General features: G+C 53.7%; 1 protein-coding gene across 9 annotated transcripts in view; it reads left to right on the top strand.

Annotated features, from left to right (window-relative positions):
* PRKCZ (protein kinase C zeta) overlaps nt 1–14,063 on the top strand; it is a 137,473-nt gene that overhangs the window by 59,498 nt on the left and 63,912 nt on the right. The window contains exon 1 of one of the 9 annotated variants that reach the window (XM_024355851.3): nt 2,677–2,872. The exons of 7 other annotated variants lie outside the window; for them this stretch is intronic. The gene's annotated coding sequence lies outside the window, so the exon portion shown is untranslated. Of the gene's footprint in view, nt 1–2,676; nt 2,873–7,332; nt 7,352–14,063 lie in introns of those variants that run through there. One more of the 9 variants, XM_024355857.2, reaches the window with a different exon arrangement.

The following is a 14,063-nucleotide window of genomic DNA, read 5'->3' as shown; positions in this document are numbered from 1 at the left end:
ATAGAGCCGCCCCCCCATCCCTCTTGTGAGGACCCCGCAATGACGTGGGCCCACCCAGATCATCCAGGAACATCTCCCCATCCCCACGTCCTTCACTTCATCGTCTGCAAAGTCCCGTATGCCACGGAAGGTGACACAGTCTTGGGTCCCGGGACTTGCATGTGGGGCTGTCTGGGTTTTGCACAGCTGACCATGGGTGCTTCCGGATGCTTGGCAGTGGAGGTTTCTGTCCTCTGCTGGAAGGATTCCTGGAGTGAGGGCAGCAGAGGGCACCCAGATGGAGGCACTGCCGGACGCGCAGGGGCGATGGTCGGGGGGCGCCTGGGAGCCACCTTCCCTTGTCTCTGGGGGGTGACCCTTGACCTTGGTGGCCTCAGTTTTCTCATCTGTAAAGTGGTGCACACGATACCTGCTCCGTCTCCTCACTGAATTGTTCTGAGATCAGGTGTGGTCGTGAATATTAAAACATGCGGATTGCAACCCTAGACAGAGCTCCATTGGACGGTTGAGCAGATGCAGCCAGGTGTGGGTCCGGCTGTGGGCGGAGGGGGTCACACGGGGCCGAGTAGCTACAGCAAGAGTCCATAGGACACGGAGAGTCCCGGCCGTGGTGAGGACACGGGGTTGCGGCAGCTCACGCCCACTGCAGTGTCCGGAAGGCGGTGGTAGGTCCACCCCATTTACAGGGTCGGGCTCTCATTCTCCCCATTTTACAGCCCAGCCTGCGGAGGCAGGTGAGGTCCAGGCCATGGGCCTGTGGGCCGTGCCACGTCGCTCAGATTTTGTGGTGTCGGTGGTGGGAGCCGCCGGGGAAAGCCGTCATCCCGGAGCCGGGCGAGAGAGGGCCAGGGCAGTGGGGTGGACTCCAGAAATGTCCAGTAGCAGAATTGCCAGACCTGGCCATTGGCTGGGGTGTTGAGGGAGACGTCTCCAGGGATGTCCAGTGTCTCCCAGTCTGGGCAAGTGGAGGAGCCGGCCAGCATGGGCCATTTCATCGGGGCCCTCCCTGGGGGCAGCCAAGGACCTAAAACCAATGGGTCCCAACCAAGAGGATCCCAGAGGCGAGAAACAGAACGGCCAGGGCTGAATCCGGGGCCCTCCCTGGGGGCAGCCAAGGACCTAAAACCAATAGGTCCCAACCAAGAGGATCCCAGAGGCAAGAAACAGAACGGCCAGGGCTGAATCCGGGGCCCTCCCTGGGGGCAGCCAAGGACCTAAAACCAATGGGGTCCCAACAAAGAGGATCCCAGAGGTGAGAAACAGAACGGCCAGGGCTGAATCCGGCTCCAGCGGGGGCCCCGGGCGTGATCAGAGCAGGCAGGACCTTTCTTCTCCTCTGCAGCTCCGGCACTGGCTTCCTCCGTTCAGGCTTCATCCCCGATCAGGGGGCTCCTGGTCCCGTGGCAGCCCCGTGGCTCCTGGGTCGCAGCTTCATGGGGGAAACAGAGACTCTTCTGGTACCAGGGTCCCCCGAGTCCACTGGGCCCGAAGGGGGAAACAGAGACTCCTCTGGTACCAGGGTCCCCTGAGTCTCCGGAGTCCCCCGAGTCCATTGAGTCCACTGGGCCCGAAGGGGGAAAGAGACTCCTCTGGTACGAAGGTCCCCCGAGTCCCTGGAGTCCCCTGAGTCCACTGGGCCCTCGACACCCTTGGGTCAGTTGTCCACCCTCACACCATCGCTGGCCCAGGGAATGGGGGTTTGGATCGGCCTTGGTGACTGTGGGCCTCTGCCTGAAACCCTGTGAGTGTGGGTGGGGTGGGCTGGGTCCTGAGGGAGCTGGGAGCAGCGGAGTGAACGGGGCTGGGGTGGGGCTGGTGACAGTGGAGTCCCTGTGGGGGGCAGGGCTGGTGGACAGTAGAGTCCCTGTAGGGGCTGGTGACAGTGGACTCTGTGGGGCCAGGGTGGGGCTGGTGGATGGTGTAGTCCCTGAGAGACCGAGCCGGAAGGTGAGGGACTGGAAGCTTGCACACGTCCCTGCGGCCTTCCCCTCGGGTGCGAGGCCTGCCATCCTGAGCTCCCCCACCCTACCCCGTGCCCGCCCTGAGGGCGGGACCCAGGCCAGTTCACACAGCATGGCGAGGTCAGGGCTCAGGGTGGAAGGCAGGAGGAAAGTTGGGCCTGCTGCACCCGTGGGTGTTGCGGCAGGGAAGGCGAGGAGGAGCCGAGGTGGGTGCTGGGAGCTGTGGGGCTGGCTGTGCGTGTTGGGCCTAACTTGGGCTGAGCTGAGGTTACCTAGCCCTCAGGAGGGTGCTGTGGGAAAAGAAGAGGCAGAGAAGGTGTCTTTGGACCACTTAGGGGACGGGGAGGGAACCCCACGGCAACTGTGAAGGTCTGGGGCACAGCCAGGGAGGGTCCCAGGTTGACAGGGACAGGCCGGGGGAGGGGGTGCAACATGGAGGCCTGGGGCTGACCCTCCGAGAAGTGATGGGCAGGATGAGGGGGCCAGAGGGATCACGCAACAAGGGGTGCACCTTGGCGGTCTGGGTGTCGCCGGAGAAGCTGGTTGTCCGGACTCAAGAGACGGACAGGGAGGGGCTGGGGTTAGGGAAGCGTGTGTGGCAGGGGGAGGAAGGGAGCCTGGGCCTCTTTCCTGACGGGGGGGACACTGGTTGCCGGGTCACCTGGCATTGGGAGCTGTCCCCTGCCTACTGCACCCCGCCTGCCATTGTTGGAGTTCTTCGGTCTGGGCTGGTCTGGATGAGTAACTGGCGGGGCTGCTGCCGGCCTGGACTCAGGACCCTCACCCTCCAGCCCGCACCCTCGACTCCCCGCCAGCCAGACCCTCTGTCCTGGTGTGGACAGCACCCACATCCTGGCTCCACCCTTGTTTCTTGCCCTTTGACCTACAGCCTCAGGACGTGCAGGAGGGAGGTACGTAGGCACTTGTGGGTCCGGCCTCCTGACCGACCGTCCATCCACCACCAGGCTTCTGGATGTTCACCCATGTGGGAGAGACGGGTGTCGGGGAAGGGACCACGGGGAAGGGCAGTGCCGTGTGCCAGCCTCCCAGTTGGCGCCTTCCTTTCACCTTAGTCGTCTTCGAGGCGATGTTTCCTCGGGACAAGTCATTTTCATGAATCTGCTGTAAAACGTCTCCCAAAGTCCAAGTGTTTCCCAAACTGAGTGAAAATCGCTGCAGAATGTGGTTTCCAGCAGAGCTTTTCCCCTCTCCTTCCTCCACCTCTGCCTGGGTTACAGGGTGCGGGTTCCAGGAGTCTGCCTAGAAGGCAAAAAACAGGCTTTGCTTAGAATCCCCTAAATTGCTCATAAAACACAGTGTTTGAGGTTTATGTGTAGACAGGATCCTTATGTGGGTTAAGCTGAGGCCCCTGCCCCAGTGACACAGAGGCCTCAAACGGCACAGCGCACCTTCTGTCCGAAGCAGCCGGCGAGGCGGCCCGCGAACCTCTGACGTGCTCCATTGCAATGAGGATGAACGAGCCTCAGGCGGAGGGTCAGCCTGGAACCCCTGCCCCATGAACACCAGCCAGCTTCATGCTGAGGCCCCCTCAGTCCAACCCAGAGCCCCATGCTGAGGTCCCGGCATGGGGGACTGTGGGGTGCAGCCGCCGCTTGGAGTGGAGGTGAATGGGACCCCCACACGTTTCCTCCTCCTTCTCTGGATGCCTGTAATCATCACAGTACTCAAAAAAGGAAGAAGAGAAAGGTCCTTGAAACTTGCTGGAGTTGCAGTTCTGTTTTTTTTGTTTGTTTGGTTGGTTGGTTGTTTTTTTTTTTTTTTTTTGAGACAGAGTCTTGCTGTTGTCACCCAGGCTGGAGTGCAGTGGCGTGATCTCGGCTCACTGTAACCTCCACCTCCTGGGTTCAAGGGATTTTCCTGCCTCAGCCTCCCAAATAGCTGGAACTACAGGAGCTCGCCACCATGTCTGACTATTTTTTTTGTATATTTGGTAGAGGCGGGGTTTCACCGTGTTGGCCAGGCTGGTCTCGAACTCCTGACCTCAGGTGATCCGCCTGCCTTGGCCTCCCAAAGTGCTGGGATTACAGGCTTGAGCCACCGCGCCCGGCCCCATTTTCTTTACGTTTGTGACTTTACAGTCATCAGCTGAAGGAAAGACAGTGGCTTGGCTAGGGCCTGCCCACTGCTGGCCAAGGCTGGCCGGGTCACCCAGGTGCCTGCCCCTCCTGCTCTGGAGCCGGGCACTGCCTGAGGGCCTGCAGCACCAGTCAGGGCCCCGGGGGATCCCTCCAGGGTCTCAGTTCTGACTAGCGAGTACCTCGATTCATGAGTATGTTTTTTAATGTAAGGTTTTAACGTAAGGTTTAAAAAGGCAGCCGCCCCGTTTCCTCCCCACTGGTCCCGCCTTCAGCAGTGATTTGTGGTGACTGTGACGTTCTCTTCGGTGGGCTGCCTGTGGATCGCCAAGTATGTGCTCCTGCTGCTTCTACCTGATGTCTCCCCATCTTGGGCTTTGAGTCTACCTGATGTCTCCCCATCTTGGGCTTTGAGGGGGGCTCATCCGGGGCATTCATATTCTCTGCCCGAGTTCGCTCCTGACCCAGGGCAGGTGGAAGCCAGCAGGTGAGGACCAGGGTGTCAGCCAGAAGCTCGGAAGTGGCACGGAGGCAGCATCCGATAGCCCCTTTGTCAGAGGCGACCAGGGCCTTGAGGGAGCTGGGATGGACTTCTCTTATCCTGACATCCTGGAAGGGGGTGTAGCCTGCCGGTCTGTGTCCCAGTTGAGTTGGCAACATTTTTTGTCTTCATGATGCATGAAGTAGTGGTATCTCTGAGAGCCAATGGCAGCCTAGCTGCCGTGGAGAATGCTGGGGGGTGGGTGAGAGTTGGGGCACAGAGGACTCATGGGGCAGAGGCTGTGGTCCGGTCCTTGTGGGGGTGACTCCAGGGATGGCAGGTGGGTGGTGTGGCCAAGGAGGAGGGAGGTCAAGGCACTGGTGTTGGGGCAGGGAGAAGGGACCACAGTGCCCATGCGTTTGAGGGAGGGGAGATGATGGTGTGGGAGTGTAGAGAGGGCTGGGGCCCAGCCCACAGCATCCATGCCCTGGGGATTGGGTGCCACCGGTCAAGGGCTCCACGGGGCTGGCTCTGGGGGAGGGAGAGCGGGCGCCATGTTGTGTGTGTGGTGCGTGTGGCGTGTGGGTGAGGGTATGGCCGGGTGCGTTTGTGGAAGTGTTCGGAATGCTCAGGAGATAAAAACAGCGGAGGGCTGCGCCCCCCCACCCTCCCACCGCAGCTTTTCTCCAGGAGGACGTGGAAGGAGGGACCCCGGATGCAGGGCAGGTTCGTCTTGTGTGTTGAGAACGTGCTCTCCAGGGATCTGTGTTAATACAGGTAGCCCAAGCACAGCGTCCAATGAGGGAAGGAACATTTGAAACAGAAGAGATGACTTATTTTGTTGGACAAAAAAGGAATATGGTGGACATTAATTCTTTCTTAGAAGAGGTTTTATTTGAAACAAGTCACAAAAATAATCAAACAGCAGGTGGACTTTGGAGTTCAGCTCACGAAAGTTAAGCTTACAGAGCAAATAAAATAAGCTGAAGAAAAAGATAAGATGACTGGGTGCAGTGGCTCACGCCTGTAATCCCAGCACTTTCGGAGGCCGAGGTGGGTAGATCACGAGGTCAGGAGTTTGAGACCATCCTGGCTAACACGGTGAAATCCAGTCTCTACTAAAAATACAAAAATTAGCCGAGTGTGGTGGTGGACACCTGTAGTCCCAGCTGCTCGGGAGGCTGAGGCAGGAGAATCGCTTGAACCCGGGAGGTGGAGGTGGCAGTGAGCCGAGATTGTGCCACTGCACTCCAGCCTGGTGACAGAGCGAGACTCCATCTCAAAAGAAAAAGAAAAAGAAAAAGCTAAGATGCAGCAGGTGGAGCCGCCTGCCGTTGGGTTTCAGCTTTTCTTTATGGAAAGAATGTTACGGCCTGGGTGCCTCCATTCTCTGATTTCTTTTTCTTTCTTGACTTTTTAAAATTGAAACAAAACTCCCTAAAACATGAAATCTGAAGCGTTCAACTCCACGAGTTTTTACAAAGCAAACTGCACCGCGTCACATAGCTGATCCGTGTGTAGCTTGTCCTCTGGACGCGGGGCCACCCCCACACCCCAAGGTGACCCCAGGCGTAACCTACCCGTCCCCGGCCTTGGTGCCTGCAGAAGTTTTGCTTGTTTCGAGCTTTTGTCTTGGGATCCGGGGCCATCCACCCTGGGTGTGGCCGCTCAGTCGGGCCCCTGTGTGGGGCTTTCCCGTGGTGTGGGGTGCAGTTCTGCCGTGTCCGTCCCCACTGCGGGGCTGCTCTGCTGGCTGAATTCTCCACGTCTTATGTATCCACCCTCATCTTGCGAGGCACCGGAGTCCCGGCTTTTGGCCACAGATATCCGAGCGCCTTCTGTTGCCCGTGGCGCATCCTTCATGTGGGCACACCCAGGAGTGGAGTTTCCGGGAAACAGACGTTTCCCTCGCGTGGCCGCACCGGGTCGCACTCTGCACTGTGTTTCTGCCTCCAGTTATGTGGGGTTTTCTGCACCCACAGCCACTGTGGCGCCAGCTGGGTGTCCTGTGTTTCCATTCAGCTCTGACATCAATTACCTGACGTTAGTGCAGACCCTGCAGATGAAGGGCTCATTCCCACAAGCCTGCCCCTACTTGAGAGCCAGCTGCAAGTGCCAGGTGACAACCTGGATTCTGACCAACTGGCTGTGAATCGGGGGTGTCCGTGACCCCTTCCTGAGGCTCGGGTGGGCTAGAATAGCTCCCGGAACTCAGGAAAACACTTTGCTTAGTGTACCCGTTTATTAGAAAGGACAGCCACACGGAGGAGCTGCACGGGCGGCTGAGGTATGGGGGGTGCAGAGCTTCCGTGCCCTCTCCAGGCACGCCACCCTCCAGCACCTTGGTATATTCACCAACTCAGACACTCTCCAGACCATGTCATTGAGGGCTTTTTGTGGAGGCTTCGTGACAGGCACGGTTGATTCAACAGCCAGCCACTGCTGATTACCTCAGTCTCTCCTGTCTCCTCTCTGGACCGTGGGCTGTGGGACGGAAAGTTCCAACCCGCTAGGCATTCCTTGGTCCTGCTGAAGACCAGCCGCATCCTGGAGCTGTCGGGGCTCCCGGCTCCCCGTCATCTCATTAGCATGCAAAAAGACACTCTTACCACACTCCAGGATTCCTAGGGTCAGAGGGGCTGCGCGCCGGGAAACTGAGACAAAGGCTGAATCTGTGTTGATGGCACAGTCACTCTGGGTCGTGTGGGAATTCCCGATGCACCTCCTTCCAGCACATGGACTGTCAGAGCCCTGCGTTGTCGCCAGCACAGCAGATCTGAAAGGCACTAGGCTGTGGCCTCCCGACGGCTGAGGTGAGCTGCTTCTCCGAGGCTCCCGGGTTATTGGGGACCTTCCTTTTAAAGGTGCCTGTTCCAGTCTTTTGCCCCATTTCAAAATTGGGCTGTCGAAGAACAATGTCATTGGGGGGTCCGTCTTTTTTGTTGGTTCCTGGGGGCTGTGTGTGTTTTAGAGACAAGTGCTTTGATTTTTTGTGTTGCAAACAGCTTCTGTCACTCCACGGCTCGCCTTCCACTCCATGGATGGTGTCTTCTGATGAACAGAAAGTAAAAGCTTACTTTATAATTAGGGCTTTTGCGTCCTGGCTGTGTGTGGGGCCTCTTTCTGGACTGATCTGTCCCCTTTGTTTTTTGCCCCCATGTCGTACTGTTCTGATTTCTTCTGCTTTATAATCACCATTGGTAACTTGTGTTATGAGTCTCCGATTTGGGGTTTTTAGTTTTCAAGGTATCTTGGTTGTTGGCTTTTTACATTTCCATACACATGGGCTTGTTAATAAGCCATTTACAGTTGGCTTATTTGTTTTCAAAAGCTCCATAAGACATTTGGATTGCATTTGGATTTATTGATCAGTATGGGAGATTAGCATCTTTACAATACTGAGGTTTCCAATCCGTGAACATATCTTTAGGCCTTTGATTGGGGTTTTTTTGGCAGGGGAGTTGCGGGGGGCGGACAGGACCTCACTCTTGCCCAGGCTGGAGTGCAGTGGCGTGATCATGGCTCACTGCAGCCTTGACCTCCTGGGCTCAAGCAATCCTCCCACCTCAGCCTCCCAAGTAGCTGGGACTACAGGTGTGCACCACCATGCCCAGCTATTTTGGCATTTTTTTGTAGAGACAGGGTCTCCCTATGTTGCCCAGGCTGGTCTTGAACTCCTGGGCTTAAGTGGTCCTTCTGCCTCAGCCTCCTAAGGTGCTGGGATTACAGGTGCAAGCCACTGCACCCGGCCTTAAATTCTTTCAATAATATTTTGTAGTCTTGTGTGTAGCGGTCATCCACATTTTTTGTTCAAATGATTCCCTGGTATTTCAGTGCTTATGCTGTTTTAAGCCATATTACTTTTACGGTTTTTTTTTAAATCTTTTTGTTTATAGCAATGTGTAAAGAAGTGTGATTAACTCATTTGTCTTGGCCCCTCCTGGTCCCCGTAGTTTGTCTGTGGTTGCTCCGGAATCTCTCTGTGCGCTGCCATTTTGTCAGTGACCGGCTGTTTGTTTCTACCTTTCCTTCAGCTGTTGCCTCGTTACCCTGGCACTGTTGATCCTTCCAAAACAGTATGGGACAGAAGTGGTGACAGCCACATCCTCTCGTGCCTGATTTCAGGGAAAAGCTTTAAGAATTCCACCATTAAGGGTGCTGTTTGCGGAAATACTGTTTTTCCTTTGTAAATCCCCACCAACAAATTAAAGAGGTTCTATTTTATTCCTAGTTGAAGTTGTTAATATGAACGGTGTTGAATTTTTTCAGATGCTTTTTTTCCTTCATCTATTGATGTGACAGAACTTTTCTCCTTTATTCTGTTCATACGATGAATTCTATGGATTGGCTCTTAATGGTAGACCGATGGCATTCCTGTAGTGCGCCTCGTTTGGTTGTGATGCGTTCGCCTTTTTATATTTTGCTTGATTCAGTTTGCTATTATTTTGTTTGTTGTTTTTGCAACTGTATTTATGAGAGAGATTAGCCTATTATTTCCTTTTTTTTTTGGAGTCTCACTCTGTCACCCAGGCTGGAGTGGAGTTCAGTGGCCCGATCTGGGCTCACTGCAACCTCTGCCTCCCTGGTTCAAGCGATTCTCCTGCCTGAGCCTCCTGAGTAGTTGGGATTACAGATGTGTGCCACCACGCCTGATTAATTTTTGTATTTTTAGTAGAGACAGGGTTTCACCATGTTGGCCAAGCTGGTCTTGAACCCCTGACCTTAGGTGATCCGCCCGCCTTGGCCTCCCAAAGTGCTGGGATTACAGGTGTGAGCCACCATGCCTGGCCATATCTTCCTTTTGATTGATGCTTTTATCATCATGAAATGTTTTTGTTTTGTTTTTTTTGAGACGGAGTGTCGCTGTGTCCCCCAGGCTGGAGTGCAGTGGCACCATCTCCACTCACTGCAAGCTCTGCCTCCTGGGTTCACGCCATTCTCCTGCCTCAGCCTCCTGAGTAGCTGGGACTACAGGCGCCTGCCACCACGCCTAGCTAATTTTTTGTATTTTTAGTAGAGACGAGGTTTCACCGTGTTAGCCAGGATGGTCTCGATCTCCTGATCTCCTGATCCGCCTACTTCGGCCTCCCAAAGTGCTGGGATTACAGGCGTGAGCCACTGTGCCTGGCCTAATTATTCTTCTTTCCTTATTGTTAGTTTGTGCTATTATTTTATCAGTCTTTGTGCTGTTATTATCATGCCTGTAAATTCTACGTGTATTTCAGACCCACAAACCAAGTGTTGTCTTAGACAGTGGTTCTTCAGATTTACCCCCAGGTTACCCTTCTAGTCTTCCTGCAGGATGGCGCTTACATGGAGACCATCTTCCTTCTGCCTGAAGTAGTCCCTTTAGTATTCCTTTCAGCACAGACTTGTAATTAATTCTTTTTATTTCTTTTCTTTTCTTTTTTTTTTTTTTTTTTGAGATGGATTTTCACTCTTGTTGCCCAGGCTGGAGTGCAGTGGCGTGATTTTGGCTCACTGCAACCTCCACCTCCCGGGTTCAAGCAATTCTCCTGGCTCAGCCTCCTGAGTAGCTGGGATTGCAGGTGTGTGCCACCACACCCAGTTGTTTTTTGTTTGTGTGGGAAATGTCTTTGGCATTCTTTCTGGAGGGTGTTCTCCACTCTGTGTGGAGTTCTAGGCAGGTAGGGGTTTCCCCCAACAGGTTTTTGTGTTGGCTTGGGGTGTTTGTCATTTCTGTGGTGAGGGCGCCTTCCAGCCTCACTGCCACCCCTGGAAGGCAACATCTCTTTTCTCTGACTCCTGTTAAAAGTGTCTTCATCACAACAGCAGCCTTGTGAAGGACAGAGGAATTGAGAATTTCTCCTAATTGAGATTGGTAGAGCTTCTTGAATCAGGGACATGATAGCTTTTGTCTCTTTTGGAAAATATCAGCCCTTGACTTTTCGTTTGTTTGTTTTTTTTTTGTTTTTTTGTTTTTTTTTTTTTTGAGATGGAGTCTTGCTCTTGTTGCCCAGGCTGGAGTGCAATGGCGCGATCTCGACTCACTGCAATCTCCACCTCCCCGGTTCAAGTGATTCTCCTGCCTCAGCGTCCCGAGTAGCTGGGATTACAGGCACTTGCCACCATGACCGGCTAATTTTTTTTGAATTTATAGGAGAGACAGGGTTTCACCATGTTGACCAGGCTGGTCTGGAACTCCTGATCATACATCCACCTTGGCCTCCCAAAGTGCTGGGATTACAGGTGTGAGCCACCGTGCCCGGCCAGCCCTTGGCTTTTCAAATAGCATCCTGTTCTCTCTCCCCTGGGACCCCCACACTTCACACCAGTGTGTCTAATGTACTCTTTTTTCTGGGTTTCTTCTGTGTTGGTTTTTTCCCGCTTTGTGCTTCAACGTGGATTTTTTTCTACTGTTATCTCTTATTTCACCCAATCTACTCTTAAATCTACCCTTTAAATTATTAATTTCAGTCACTTCATTTTTTACTTTTAGAATTTCCATTTGATTCTTTTTTTTTTTTTATTGCCCAGGATGGCAATGGCACGCTCTCGGCTCACTGCAACCTCCGCCTCCCAGGTTCAAGCAATATTCCTGCCTCAGCCTCCCAAGCAGCTGGGATTACAGGGTCACACTACCACGCCCCACTAATTTTTATGTTTTTATTAGAGACGGGGTTTTGCCACGTTGGCCAGGCTGGTCTCGAACTCCTGACCTTGGGTGATCCGCTTGCCTCAGCCTCCCAAAGTGTTGGGATTACAGGCGTGAGCCACTGCGCCTGGCATCTCTTCTGGGGTGGGAATGTCTATTCTGTGTCCTTCTCACGTGCAACATACCGTCATTACATCCCAATGGCCCCAGAACACTTAACTCCTCCCAGTGTGGCGGGGGCAGTCTTGTCTGAACAAGGCATGGGGGAGCCTGGAGGCCCATTCCTCCTGAGGCCAAGTTCCTCCCTGGCTGTGGGCCAGCATAAGCGAACAAGGCGTGTACTTCCGGAATGCTATGGACTGAGTGTGTGTCTCCGCAGAATCCATATGTTGAAGCCCTAACCCTCCAGTGTGATGGTGTTTGGAGACGAAGCCTTTGACAGGTAGTTAGAGTCATGGTGGTAGTTAGTTAGAGTCATGGCGGTAGTTAGGGTCATGGTGGTAGTTAGGATCATGGTGGTACTTAAGGTCATGGTGGTAGTTAGGGTTATGGTAGTTAGGGTCATGGCAGTAGTTAGGGTTATAGCAGTAGTTAGGGCCATGGCTGTAGTTAGGGTCATGGTGGTAGTTAAGGTCACAGCAGTAATTAGGGTCATGGTGGTAGTTAGGGTCACAGTGGTAGTTAGGGTCATGGTGGTAGTTAGGGTCATGGTGGTAGTTAGGGTCACAGTGGTAGTTAGGGTCATGGTGGTAGTTAGGGTCACGGCTGTAGTTAGGGTCATGGTGGTAGTTAGGGTCACAGTGGTAGTTAGGGTCATGGTGGTAGTTAGGGTCACAGTGGTAGTTAGGGTCATGGTGGTAGTTAGTGTCATGGTGGTAGTTAGGGTCACGGCTGTAGTTAGGGTCATGGTGGTAGTTAGGGTCACGGTGGTAGTTAGGGTCATGGTGGTAGTTATGGTCACGGTGGTAGGGTCATGGTGGTAGTTAGGGTCATGGCTGTAGTTAGGGTCATGGGTGGTACTTAGGGTCATGGCTGTAGTGAGTAGGGTCATGGTGGTAGTTAGGGTCATGGTGGTAGTTAGGGTCATGGTGGTAGTTAGGGTCACGGCTGTAGTTAGGGCCATGGCTGTAGTTAGGGTCATGGTGGTAGTTAGGGTCACAGCGGTAGTTAGGGTCATGGTGGTAGTTAGTTAGGGTCATGGTGGTAGTTAGGGTCACGGCTGTAGTTAGGGCCATGGCTGTAGTTAGGGTCATGGTGGTAGTTAGGGTCACAGCGGTAGTTAGGGTCATGGTGGTAGTTAGTTAGGGTCATGGTGGTAGTTAGGGTCATGGCTGTAGTTAGGTCACGGTGGTAGGGTCATGGTGGTAGTTAGGGTCATGGCTGTAGTTAGGGTCATGGGTGGTACTTAGGGTCACGGCTGTAGTGAGTAGGGTCATGGTGGTAGGGTCACGGTGGTAGTTAGGGTCATGGTGGTAGTTAGGGTCACGGTGGTAGTTAGGGTCATGGTGGTAGTTAGGGTCATGGGTGGTACTTAGGGTCATGGCTGTAGTGAGTAGGGTCATGGTGGTAGTTAGGGTCACGGTGGTAGTTAGGGTCATGATGGTAGTTAGGGTCACGGCTGTAGTTAGGGTCATGGTGGTAGGGTCACAGTGATAGGGTTATGGTCGTAGTTAGGGTTATGGTGGCAGGGTCACGGCTGTAGTTAGGGTCATGGTGGTAGTTAGAGTCACAGTGACAGGGTTATGGTGGTAGGGTCACAGCAATAGGGTCATGATGGTAGTTAGGGTCACAGTGGTAGTTAGGGTCATGGTGGTAGTTACTTAGGGTCATGGTGGTAGGGTCACAGCTGTAGTTAGGGTCATGGTGGTAGTTAGGGTCATGGTGGTAGTTAGGGTCATGGTGGTAGTGAGGGTCATGGTGGTAGTTACTTAGGGTCATGGTGGTAGTTAGGGTCATGGCTGTAGTTAGGGTCATGGTGGTAGTTAGGGTCATGGTGGTAGGGTCATGGTGGTAGTTAGTTAGGGTCATGGTGGTAGTTAGGGTCATGGTGGTAGTTAGTGTCATGGTGGTAGTTAGGGTCACGGCTGTAGTTAGGGTCACGGTGGTAGTTAGGGTCACGGTGGTAGTTAGGGTCACGGTGGTAGTTAGGGTCATGGTGGTAGGGTCATGGTGGTAGTGAGGGTCATGGTGGTCGTTAGGGTCATGGTGGTAGTTAGGGTCATGGTGTTAGTTACTTAGGGTCATGGCGGTCGTTAGGGTCATGGTAGTTAGGGTCATGGTGTTAGTTACTTAGGGTCATGGTGGGAGTTAGGGTCATGGTGGTAGTTAGGGTCATGGTGGTAGTTAGGGTCACGGCTGTAGTTAGGGTCATGGTAGTTAGGGTCGTGGTGGTAGTTACTTAAGGTCATGGTGGTAGGTAGGGTCATGGCTGTAGTTAGGGTCATGGTGGTAGGGTCACAGCGGTAGTTAATTAGGGTTATGGTGGTAGGGTCACGGCGGTAGTTAGGGTCATGGTGGTAGTTAGGGTCACAGTGGTAGGGTCATGGTGGTAGGGTCATGGCTGTAGTTGGTTAGGGTCATGGTGGTAGGGTCACAGCAGTAGTTAGGGTCATGGTGGTAGTTAGGGTCATGGCTGTAGTTAGGGTCATGGTGGTAGTTAGGGTCATGGCTGTAGTTAGGGTCATGGTGGTAGTTAGGGTCATGGTGGTAGTTAGGGTCATGGTGGTAGTTAGGGTCACAGCTATAGTTAGGGTCATGGTGGGAGTTACGGTCACGGCTGTAGTTAGGGTCATGGTGGTAGTGAGGGTCATGGCGGTCGTTAGGGTCATGGTGGTAGTTAGGGTCATGGTGTTAGTTACTTAGGGTCATGGTGGGAGTTAGGGTCATGGTGGTAGTTACTTAGGGTCATG

Source organism: Pan troglodytes, chromosome 1 (genome assembly GCF_028858775.2).
Source record: "Pan troglodytes isolate AG18354 chromosome 1, NHGRI_mPanTro3-v2.0_pri, whole genome shotgun sequence".
In the NCBI taxonomy this organism is placed as follows: domain Eukaryota; kingdom Metazoa; phylum Chordata; class Mammalia; order Primates; family Hominidae; genus Pan; species Pan troglodytes.
This window is presented reverse-complemented; position numbering and strand designations above follow the sequence as displayed.